The 11,747-nt window shown below is 48.1% G+C and overlaps 1 pseudogene; it reads right to left on the bottom strand.

Annotated features, from left to right (window-relative positions):
• Positions 1–4,166, bottom strand: part of LOC135543810 (unconventional myosin-XVIIIb-like) — a 34,018-nt pseudogene extending 29,852 nt beyond the window's left edge.
• Between the last annotated feature and the right edge of the window lie 7,581 nt (positions 4,167–11,747).

Raw genomic sequence — 11,747 nt, forward strand, 5'->3', positions numbered from 1 at the left:
CTATAAAAAGTTTGGGAACCACCGCTCTAGCCTAATGACTCACACTAAATTCTTCCACTGCTCTGTCGTTCGCTACATACTATATAGACTGAGACTGCCGTCATCGAAGTGGTCTGGAGTGACGCTGTACAAAACAAAGTCACCAGAGAATCAGTGAATCGAAGCCCGTGGAGAGTTTCCCACCCGCCGCTTCAGCCACATGTGTTCTGGCTCCCGCAGTACAAAGGGTCGGAAAAGTAGTGCTGCAGCCGGGTGTGTTCTGGCTCCCGCAGTACGAAGGGTCGGAAAAGTAGTGCTGAAGCCACGTGTGTTCTGGCTCCCGCAGTACGAAGGGTCGGAAAAGTAGTGCTGCAGCCGGGTGTGTTCTGGCTCCCGCAGTACGAAGGGTCGGAAAAGTAGTGCTGCAGCCGGGTGTGTTCTGGCTCCCGCAGTACGAAGGGTCGGAAAAGTAGTGCTGAAGCCACGTGTGTTCTGGCTCCCTCAGTACGAAGGGTTGGAAAAGTAGTGCTGAAGCCACGTGTGTTCTGACTCCCGCAGTACGAAGGGTCGGAAAAGTAGTGCTGAAGCCACGTGTGTTCTGGCTCCCGCAGTACGAAGGGTCGGAAAAGTAGTGCTGAAGCCACGTGTGTTCTGGCTCCCGCAGTACGAAGGGTTGGAAAAGTAGTGCTGAAGCCACGTGTGTTCTGACTCCCGCAGTACGAAGGGTCGGAAAAGTAGTGCTGAAGCCACGTGTGTTCTGGCTCCCGCAGTACGAAGGGTCGGAAAAGTAGTGCTGAAGCCACGTGTGTTCTGGCTCCCGCAGTACGAAGGGTCGGAAAAGTAGTGCTGAAGCCACGTGTGTTCTGGCTCCCGCAGTACGAAGGGTTGGAAAAGTGGTGCTGAAGCCACGTGTGTTCTGGCTCCCGCAGTACGAAGGGTCGGAAAAGTAGTGCTGAAGCCGGGTGCCATTAACACGCCGACCAATCCCACACAATACATACAGGGAACCACACGACAATACCACCACTTACCCAGGCGAAAGCCCTCCTTGTGGACCACACATCCCTCACCTGGCAGAGAGGAGAGAGAGAGAGAGAGAAAGAAAGCCGGAGAGCCAGAGAGAGAGAGAGCCAGAGAGCGAGAGAGAGACAGAGAAAGAGAGAAACCTGTTTCTCAAAACCTGTTCACAAACCTGTTCTACTAACACACTGAAGCCTCAGGACCAGAACATCCAATCAAATCAGAATAAACCAAATTACAACACAGTCAAAACAAAACTACATTGCTTACTGGGAAACACAAGCACAAGCACAAAGCAAAATGCAGTGCTATCTGGCCCTAAATCGACAGTACACCGTGGCTAAATATTTTACCATGGTTATTGATCAAAACCTTGAAAAAGTACAGGCTCAGCGAGCACAGCCTTGCCATTGAGAAGGGTAGACACAGGAAAACCTGGCTCCCTGTATAGGAAAGGCTGTGCAACCACTGCACAACAGCAAAACCTGAGACGGAGCTGCATTTCCTGACAAAATGTCAAAAATATAAAACAATTAGTGTCATTTCCCCAAATTTGAAACCCTTATTCAAGGTTTCAAAGACCCCTCTGATGAGAGTAGGCTACCCGTCCTGTTGGGGGAGGAGGCAGAGAGCTGTGGGTTGGCAGCGCACTACATTGCTGCCTGCCAGAAGTTGAGGGACAGTGTCTGACAGACCAATCAACCTGCACATGTCCTCTACTGTATGCTTATTGTTATTGTTGAATGTATGGTTATTTTAACACTTATTGTTGTTACTGTTGTCCTTTTGACAATTTTGATTCTCATTTTTATTTTTATATTGTAAATATCCAAAATAAGCTTTGGCAATATGTACATTGTTACGTCATGCCAAAAAAGCAAATTGAATTTAATTGGATTGAGAGAAGAGAGAGAGAGAAAAAAGAGAGAAGAGCGAGAAAAGAGAAGAAAGAGAGGGAGAGAAGAAAGAGAGAAAGAAGAGAGAGATGAGAAGAAAGAGAGAAAAGAAAGAGAAAAGAAGAGAGAGAGAAGAAAGAGAGGAAAGAGAAGAAAAAGAGAAGAGATTTAGCGAAAGAAAGAAAGCGTGAGAAAAAGAAAGAGAAGGAGGCAGGGGGAGAAAAGAGAAACTCAAAATTGTGTATTCTACAGCATGCAGTGTGTGTTCTTTAGAAGGTGTATGTTCCACTGTGTGTATTCTACAGCATGCAGTGTGTGTTCTTTAGAAGGTGAATGTTCCACTGTGTGTATTCTACAGCATGCAGTGTGTGTGTTCTTTAGAAGGTGACTGTTCCACTGTGTGTATTCTACAGCATGCAGTGTGTGTGTTCTTTAGAAGGTGAATGTTCCACTGTGTGTGTTCTTTAGAAGGTGAATGTTCCACTGTGTGTATTCTACAGCATGCAGTGTGTGTGTTCTTTAGAAGGTGACTGTTCCACTGTGTGTATTCTACAGCATGCAGTGTGTGTGTTCTTTAGAAGGTGTATGTTCCACTGTGTGTATTCTACAGCATGCAGTGTGTGTTCTTTAGAAGGTGAATGTTCCACTGTGTGTATTCTACAGCATGCAGTGTGTGTGTTCTTTAGAAGGTGACTGTTCCACTGTGTGTATTCTACAGCATGCAGTGTGTGTGTTCTTTAGAAGGTGAATGTTCCACTGTGTGTGTTCTTTAGAAGGTGAATGTTCCACTGTGTGTATTCTACAGCATGCAGTGTGTGTGTTCTTTAGAAGGTGACTGTTCCACTGTGTGTATTCTACAGCATGCAGTGTGTGTTCTTTAGAAGGTGAATGTTCCACTGTGAGTATTCTACAGCATGCAGTGTGTGTGTTCTTTAGAAGGTGACTGTTCCACTGTGTGTATTCTACAGCATGCAGTGTGTGTGTTCTTTAGAAGGTGAATGTTCCACTGTGTGTATTCTACAGCATGCAGTGTGTGTGTTCTTTAGAAGGTGACTGTTCCACTGTGTGTATTCTACAGCATGCAGTGTGTGTGTTCTTTAGAAGGTGAATGTTCCACTGTGTGTATTCTACAGCATGCAGTGTGTGTGTTCTTTAGAAGGTGACTGTTCCACTGTGTGTATTCTACAGCATGCAGTGTGTGTGTTCTTTCTTTAGAAGGTGACTGTTCCACTGTGTGTATTCTACAGCATGCAGTGTGTGTGTTCTTTAGAAGGTGACTGTTCCACTGTGTGTATTCTACAGCATGCAGTGTGTGTGTTCTTTAGAAGGTGACTGTTCCACTGTGTGTATTCTACAGCATGCAGTGTGTGTGTTCTTTAGAAGGTGACTGTTCCACTGTGTGTATTCTACAGCATGCAGTGTGTGTGTTCTTTAGAAGGTGAATGTTCCACTGTGTGTATTCTACAGCATGCAGTGTGTGTGTTCTTTAGAAGGTGAATGTTCCACTGTGTGTATTCTACAGCATGCAGTGTGTGTGTTCTTTAGAAGGTGACTGTTCCACTGTGTGTATTCTACAGCATGCAGTGTGTGTGTTCTTTAGAAGGTGAATGTTCCACTGTGTGTATTCTACAGCATGCAGTGTGTGTGTTCTTTAGAAGGTGACTGTTCCACTGTGTGTATTCTACAGCATGCAGTGTGTGTGTTCTCATGCCAGATAAACCGAGTGCCTTTGCGATGCCCCAGTGCAGCAGGTTTGCACAGCACACATACGGTACGTACATGTCTTAGGACGTGACCACGTGACATGATACCTCTCCTGTTCTGTGATGTCTGTTGTCCCTCTATCACTCCCTCTTTCTTCTTCTCCCCTTCTTTCTGCTCATCTTTCTTTACTTCCATTTTTGGCATCTTGACATCATTTGTCACCTTTTCTTTCCCTGACTTCACTTCCTGCCCCTGCTTCAACAGCTCAGTTTTCATTTCCTGTTTCTGCTTCGGTTGCTCTGTTGTAATTTCCTGTTTCTGCTTCAGCTGCTCTGATTTCCTGTTTCTGTGGCCGCTTCCTGTTTGGCTGTCTCCCCCAGGGGTGGGCTCTTGAGTTTGGGCGAGAGGACTCGCCAGGGCGTGGAGGCTTGAGATCTGATTGGTTGGAGTGGCGGCCTCGCTCTCCGTTGACCAACTGCTCGTTTCGCAGGGCCATCTCGGCCTCTAGGATTGGTGGAGTCTGATCCGGGAGGAGAAATTGCTGCGCCAGGCTGTCACTCAGTTTACTGTGCTGGAAAGAAACAAGATGGACGCCATCACAGTACATAAAAACACAAGGCAACGTGCTGCCTTTACTTGACCATTGGCTGACTTTCTATCGTCGACTGACTGACTGTATTTTCACTAGAGGTGAAAAAAATGCAATTGAGTTAATTGCAGGATTTGCTGTGATTAAATGCAAGCTCCGAATTTGTTCAACTTGAGCTGTGATTTAAGATTTTTCATACAAAAAGCATCACTGTCGTTCTTTTAGCTGTATAGAATTTGGGATGTTTTCAAGTGCATTTTAAACACTTTCAGACACCGCGATTAATAAAATAAAATCCACAAAGATGTTAACGAGTTAACGGATTAACTCTGACAGCCCTAGTTTTCACAGCATGTATTTGGAACTGGGCCACAAACCAGACTCAGATTTACTGTTAGAAAAAGGCCCAATACAGTCTACAGAACAGGTTCAGCGGCTATATACACTGTGACAGCAGTTTAGCTCAGACTCACACGCATCCACACACGTGGAAGAGCAAATATCCTCCTCACAGTTTCCTCTTGTCCACTAAACAGGTGTGAAATACCGCGGTGAATTACTGACACATCATTTCAACTGTATGTAATAAGTCCTGAACTAGTCTATGACAGGTTTACTCCTGATTCATTAATAACAGAGGTGGTATGGTCAGTTTAGATTCGACCTGCTGTTACTGTGGAGACGAAGAGGACAGGAAGGACAATAGGACCACTCCCGTCCTCTGCTCAGGGGTGGTCGAAACAGGTTACTCATCCATTTGAATGATAATACACACAGTACTAGAATATAGGAACTGAAAAAAAGAGATGGGGTGATGGAGAGAGGAGCGCGTGGTGCTCTGGTTACTGTGTGCAGGCACAGGAGTGGATGTGTTTGCAGACGGGACCATTCAAAGCAGTGTGGGACATACAGTAGACGACACAAAGAATGATGTGTCCAAAACACACACGGGCTGATCGTTCTAGAATACACACAACATGAAGACTCATTAGAACACACAGGACTCTAGAACACATAGAGGACCATTCCAGAACACACAGAGTGAGGACCATTCTAGAACACACAGAGTGAGGACCATTCCAGACCATTCTAGAACACACAGAGTGAGGACCATTCCAGAACAGTAATGCCTCGTGCCACATCATCTCTGCACCTCCCTTCTGCTCCCAGAGCTTTAAGGGTGAGGACAGCGCCATGACAACGGCTGCTGGGGGAGGGGCCAAACAGTCAGAGGGCAGCCAGATGTAATGTCAGAGTGGGGGGGGGGGGGGGGGCGGGACACCGCAGAAACGGTGATACAACCTGAGGATGGAAAGAAACAGAAATGAGAGAAAGAAATAGGATCGCGAGAAAGAGATCGGTAATGAGAGAGAGAAGAAAAGAGAGAGGGATGGAGAGAGAGGATTCAGAGAGCGAGAGAGAGGGTGCATTGAAAGATAAAATGTTAATGTTTTTTTCCCCCCAATACCTTTCTGGTGACATAGTAACCGCTGTGAAGTTGACAACACATTATGAAACACCTGACGGTGGTGGAATACCATGACAGATCACTCTACACCCCTAACCATACACACACCAGCTGTCTCTCGGAAATATTAGTCCTTCTAGTGAAGTCATATGCACACACACACACTTGAATATCTGCACAACCTCTCACAAACGACTGTTTCTTCTCCCACCCAGCACACTCCCAACCTGGGTCTCGTGTACAGCACTCGTGTCCTCTCCTCTCCAGTTTCAGCCCGACTCAGCTGTCCATTCCATTGGGCTTCTCAGACACACACCTCTGGGCTCCTGGCCTGTGTCCCTCACAGACACACATCTCTGGGCCCCTGGACCTCACATACACACCTCTGGGCCCCTGGCCCTCAGGACCTTGCAGACACACACACACCTCTAGGCCCCTGGCCCTCAGGACCTTGCAGACACACACACACCTCTAGGCCCCTGGCCCTCAGGACCTTGCAGACACACACACCTCTGGCCTGTGGCCCTCAGGACCTTACAGACACACACGCTACCTGCAGCACCAGCGGGCATAGACAGACAGAGACCTGTAGAGAACCTGTTGGTTGAAGGGCAGCTCAGGTGGTGCCGGTTAGGAAGGAGAAAAGTGGTGCCTGGTTTTATGCAAGTATTGGGTCTAGGGATGGACACACATGAAGACATACCCTGTTGTGGACAGTCTCGAGGCAACATCACGCCAACGCAGCCTATCCATCTCTGAGAGCGATGTAGGTTAGCAGGACAGACAACCATCTTAAAAGAGATTTATACTTCAGTGTTTGCCAGTTGATTCACCATAACACGTTCCTTGGCGATATGTAAGCAACAGCTGAACAGTGCCAGATGTAACCGTGGCGACATGACACAGTGTCAACGGCATGTTCGCCGGAACAGGGGCTCAACTCCAGTGGTTTCCAAGCGTTTGTCTCCCGCCTGAAACAATCCCAGTTTTTCTTGTGACCCACCTAATCAACACAACTGTGTCATTACAGTAGCTACAACCCGGTCAGAATTGGCCATGACCTTATCCAGTCTATGTAGTGGCAAAGTCACACTAGGGCAGCTACTGTAACCCAGGCCCTCTCCTTTCTCTTCCCCCTCTTATCCTTTTCCCCCCCCCCCCCCCACCTGTCCCTCAGTCCACTCTGGGATTTATAAATAAAGTTATGAGAACAAACTCGCTTCTCACAAACTATTCTCTGGCATGTCACAGAAATACAAACTAAAACGCATAACTCGCTTACCTTTATGACGGCTTTTAAATCAACGCAGGAACTCCAAATGTACTGGTTTATAATCCCAATCCCGCGGGGGCCAAAGTGAGAGGCTCACTGTCCCACCGTCAAACACACACGAGCCGGGCCGGGCACCCAACAAAGCAGTCAGAAATAAGAGTGACAGACGTCATCTCTCTCACTCGAGGCAGCTTGCTTGCCAAAATATAGCGCCATAAATATAGTGGGACGGGGGAACGTATGGGATACTACCCTGTTAGGAAAACAGGGTAAATTAGACGGGATAGAAAATTACAGCTGGGGGGGAAGCAATAAGGGTAAGAAAATGTTGTAGCAATCTAACATTCACCCTGTGTCTTTAATTTGCCTCAGGCTAAGACCCTAGGCCAAAACAAACCAACAGATGACTAGCATACAAAAACAGAGGCGAGAGAGGGGAAAACTGGAATGTTCTGGTAGTCTACTGGGATATGGACCTACGAGTGATGGATTATTGTTGATATTGGAAGAGTGAAAACGCACACAAGAGCTCAAAAGCCCAGTCCAGAGCAACAGCGCGGAAAAGCCTTGTATCTCCGTCTTGAGGGTTAGTCGGCTGTCGCTCCAACCTGACAGCTGCAGCTGAGAGGGGGAGAAGCCTCACGGAAAAAGGGAGATGGGGGGGGGGGGGTACCAAAAGGGTGAGGGAGAAAAGTAGGGGAGGGAAAGGGGGTGAGAAAATATGAGGAAGGGAGAAGAGCTAGGGGAAGTTGAGAGGAGGGGGAAGGGGTAGGAAAGAGGGCTGGGACCCCGGACCTATCCCAAGAAGCCTCCATTTCACCGATTAAACTGAAAACGTGGAGTAAGATCGTTTATCCAAACGTATTTAATTAGCTGGATGATATGGGGAGAAACTGTCACTCGACGGTTGGCTGCTGTTAACCACCGTATTTCTAAAGAACAAACATTACCCCCATGTGAACATGAGAACTCATTGACATTCATACCTTCCTTTTGATATCACGACACACTATGTAGTGCACTAAAGTAGTGTCCCAAACAGGTCAACAAACCACACGTCACACAAAGCAACACGGACAAAAGAAAACAATGTATTTATTTCTGAACTGTTTTATATAAGCAGTCCAACACATAATGCTCCTAGCGGTCTTAAAAACAACATGACAAAATTCATTCAAACAAAATGGAATGACAGTAATCCTTTAATAGTATTACCAATGACAGTAATCATCATCGTCATGACTGTAATGGTAACCCAACGCCAGTAGTATTTGCGTTTTGTTTGTGGCACGTGTCAAATCATTTGTCTGGCGGTGTGTAAAACCGTATTCTACAGCGCGAGCTCGTAGACAGAGGCTGCTACCCCCCCCCCCCTCCAAAAAACAAAACACGCAATAAATATGAAAAGAGCAAGAGTCCGGGTATTCAAACAAAAATAATCTGGCAATTTGCAGGTACGATAGCTAAAGTCCTTATGTGCAAAGATCCAAAGTGTTCACCACAAACAGATTTACACACTTCAAAACCCCAACGCTCACACAGAGCATCCTCATCCGAAGAGCTTCTCTACATCGTGAAATCTTCTTAAATAAACCTAGAGCATTTGTCATTTAATATACACACATATATTCATTCATATATATATATATATATATATATACTTCAATTTTTTGTTAGTTTTTCTCTTCCTATATGCCAACCCTTTTCATTGTCTTGTTTTGTTGTCAAGCTTGTGTGTGCAGATGTTTGACAAGAACATCTACACTAAATAAAACACTGACAAGCGATTGAAATGCAGCACACACACACTCATGCTTGTACACACAACGCACACACACTGAACAGACCCATTACAACCAAGCCCTGTGTGTGTGTGTGTGACAAGTGGAGGTGCTGAAAGGCAGATTCACTCCATGCTGACACACACACACACACACACACACACACACACACACACACACACACACACACACACACTCTTCTATTCCACATCCCCAGTTCGGTCACAGTTTTGTACCCTTTAAAAAAGACCCACTCCTCAGATTCAAACGGTTGAGAGAGAGTATGTGTGTGTGTGTGGCCAGAGGCTGGCGCCGTGAGGGGTCCGTCCCCGCAGGGGCCTGTTCAGATAGGAGGATTCTCATTGGTCCAGAACAGTCAGCCAATCAGAATCAATCAGCGACAGGTATTTGGCACATTGAACATGGAGTAACACATTAGGTTAAAAAGGTCAGACAGAACCCCATTCGTTTTGGTTTAACAAGAAGAAGAAAAAGGACACCCTGATGAGGTCTCTCTAAAACGACATCACTTCCTGTGTAGGCCTCTTCGAATATCAACACCCCCTCCCCCAACACATAAACCCTCCTCTACCCCCCCAGCCACACATGCAGGTCACAGCTGTGGAAACGCACGGATATATATCACAGACGAAGACCCTTCTACTGCATGGAGGGGGAGGGGGGGGGGCACCCTCCGAAAAACCCTGAAATTAAAATTGAGTGAACAAATCCTTTCTCCTCTCTTTTCAACAACCAGCTGCGCTTTCATGTCCCTCGGTTAAACGGCCACAGCACGGCTGCAGCCACAGCAGCACAAGCTGGTTCTCCTCATATATAAAGCCAGAGAGGATTGTGGGCCTACCATTCTGGGTCACGTTCAGAAATAAATCTATAGGTTCAAACCAGACTGAAGGGGACTAACAGATTCGTGTTCCGGTCGCCGTGTGATCCAAGCGTTAAAACACCCTGCGTCACCTACCACCTCTCTCTCTCTCTCTACACTGACCTACTTATATGGCCAATCCTGTGTGTGTGTGTGTGTGTGTGTGATCTACATCTGGAAAGCTGCGGCGTACACATTAGGGCCCTGACACAATTACAACTTCTCACACAGCAAAGTCTCCGGCCCTGCTGGGGTTCAAAACTCACATACAGTCCCCGCTCTGAGGTACGCATACTGTCCCCGCTCTGAGGTACGCATACTGCTGCCAGGTGAATGAAAGCCCCCCCCCCCCCCCCAAAGTCAAAACCGTTACCAAGATCCGTGCACGAGCCGCATCGGAGAGGTTTGTCCACGGCAACAAGAGTTCCGTGCCAGAGAGTTCTGTATCCGGGGGGGACGGGGACGCCTGCTTTCAAAACGGGTCCTCCTGGATGCTCAGGTGACTCAAGCAAATATTGACATTGGCACTTTATGCATTTCACTGACGGAGGGATGGAGGAGACGGAGGGTCAAAGTCTCTTCAAAAAGTCAAAGCCGTCATCTTTCTCTCCTTCGTCGTTCTCTGTGGAAGGAATGAAACCTGCTGCCAACCTCTATGGCCCCATCTTTGGACACACACACACACACACACTTACACACACACACACTTACACACGAGCAGTTCACTGCCATTCTCTCAGGTTTATCCCGGCAGGTGTCTCTGCTTCCTTGTCCTCCTCCCACCATCTTTCCACTTCTCTCCCCTCCACTCAGTCTCTCCTTTCCCCTCTTCATGAGCTCACAGGAGAGGAACGTTATTGGTCCGGCCCCTCTCTCCAAGCGGTGCCATTGGTCCAGATACTCACCACCTGCTTTAGGTCCCCGCCCCTCCACTACAGCCAGCCAATCCCATGGAGAGCGGCCCGGCAGGTGCGTGTGGCTCGGGTCCAGTCTCAAGACGAGGCTGGGGGGAATTGAGGGACAGAGGGGGGGTGGAAAGAAGAGGAGGAAGAGGTGGGGACAGGTGACCTAGTCATCCCTCTCCTACTCGGGACTGGCGTTTGCTGCTCTGCCGGGTTCAGCTGGTGTGTGCGCGCGTGTGTGTGCGTGAGGTCGGCTGTGTGGAATGCTGGTCCATTGGGGGCGAGAGGAAGAGGGATGCGTGGCATCGCTCCAGGGAGGGAGGGCGCTCTGGTTCTCTTTAGGTACACGCATGGTCCAAGGGTACGTTTTTGCCTTTCAGTGTGTGTGTGTGTGTGTGGTGTGTGAGAACAGAGGAGAGTGGCTGGCAGGCTTGGTCCATACACACTCCAGAGTGAGAGTGTGGGGCTTTATTGTGTGTGTGTGTGTGTGTGTGTGTGTGTAGGTGTGTGTGTGTGTGTCTAGGACTTGGGGCTGTGGCGGGTGGGTTCATAGGGGATGAGGTTATAGCATGTGGTGTGTGTAGGTGTCTAGGACTTGGGGCTGTGGCGGCTGGGTTCATAGGGGATGAGGTTATAGGATGTGGTGTGTGTAGGTGTCTAGGACTTGGGGCTGTGGTGGGTGGGTTCATAGGGGATGAGGTTATAGGATGTGGTGTGTGTAGGTGTCTAGGACTTGGGGCTGTGAAGGGTGGGTTCATAGGGGATGAGGTTATAGGATGTGGTGTGTGTAGGTGTGTGTCTAGGACTTGGGGCTGTGGCGGGTGGGTTCATAGGGGATGAGGTTATAGGATGTGGTGTGTGTAGGTGTGTGTCTAGGACTTGGGGCTGTGGCGGGTGGGTTCATAGGGGATGAGGTTATAGGATGTGGTGTGTGTAGGTGTCTAGGACTTGGGGCTGTGGCGGGTGGGTTCATAGGGGATGAGGTTATAGGATGTGGTGTGTGTAGGTGTCTAGGACTTGGGGCTGTGGCGGGTGGGTTCATAGGGGATGAGGTTATAGGATGTGGTGTGTGTAGGTGTGTGTCTAGGACTTGGGGCTGTGGCGGGTGGGTTCATAGGGGATGAGGTTATAGGATGTGGTGTGTGTAGGTGTGTGTAGGTGTGTGTCTAGGACTTGGGGCTGTGAAGGGTGGGTTCATAGGGGATGAGGTTATAGGATGTGGTGTGTGTAGGTGTCTAGGACTTGGGGCTGT

Source organism: Oncorhynchus masou, chromosome 8 (genome assembly GCF_036934945.1).
Source record: "Oncorhynchus masou masou isolate Uvic2021 chromosome 8, UVic_Omas_1.1, whole genome shotgun sequence".
Lineage (NCBI taxonomy): Eukaryota > Metazoa > Chordata > Actinopteri > Salmoniformes > Salmonidae > Oncorhynchus > Oncorhynchus masou.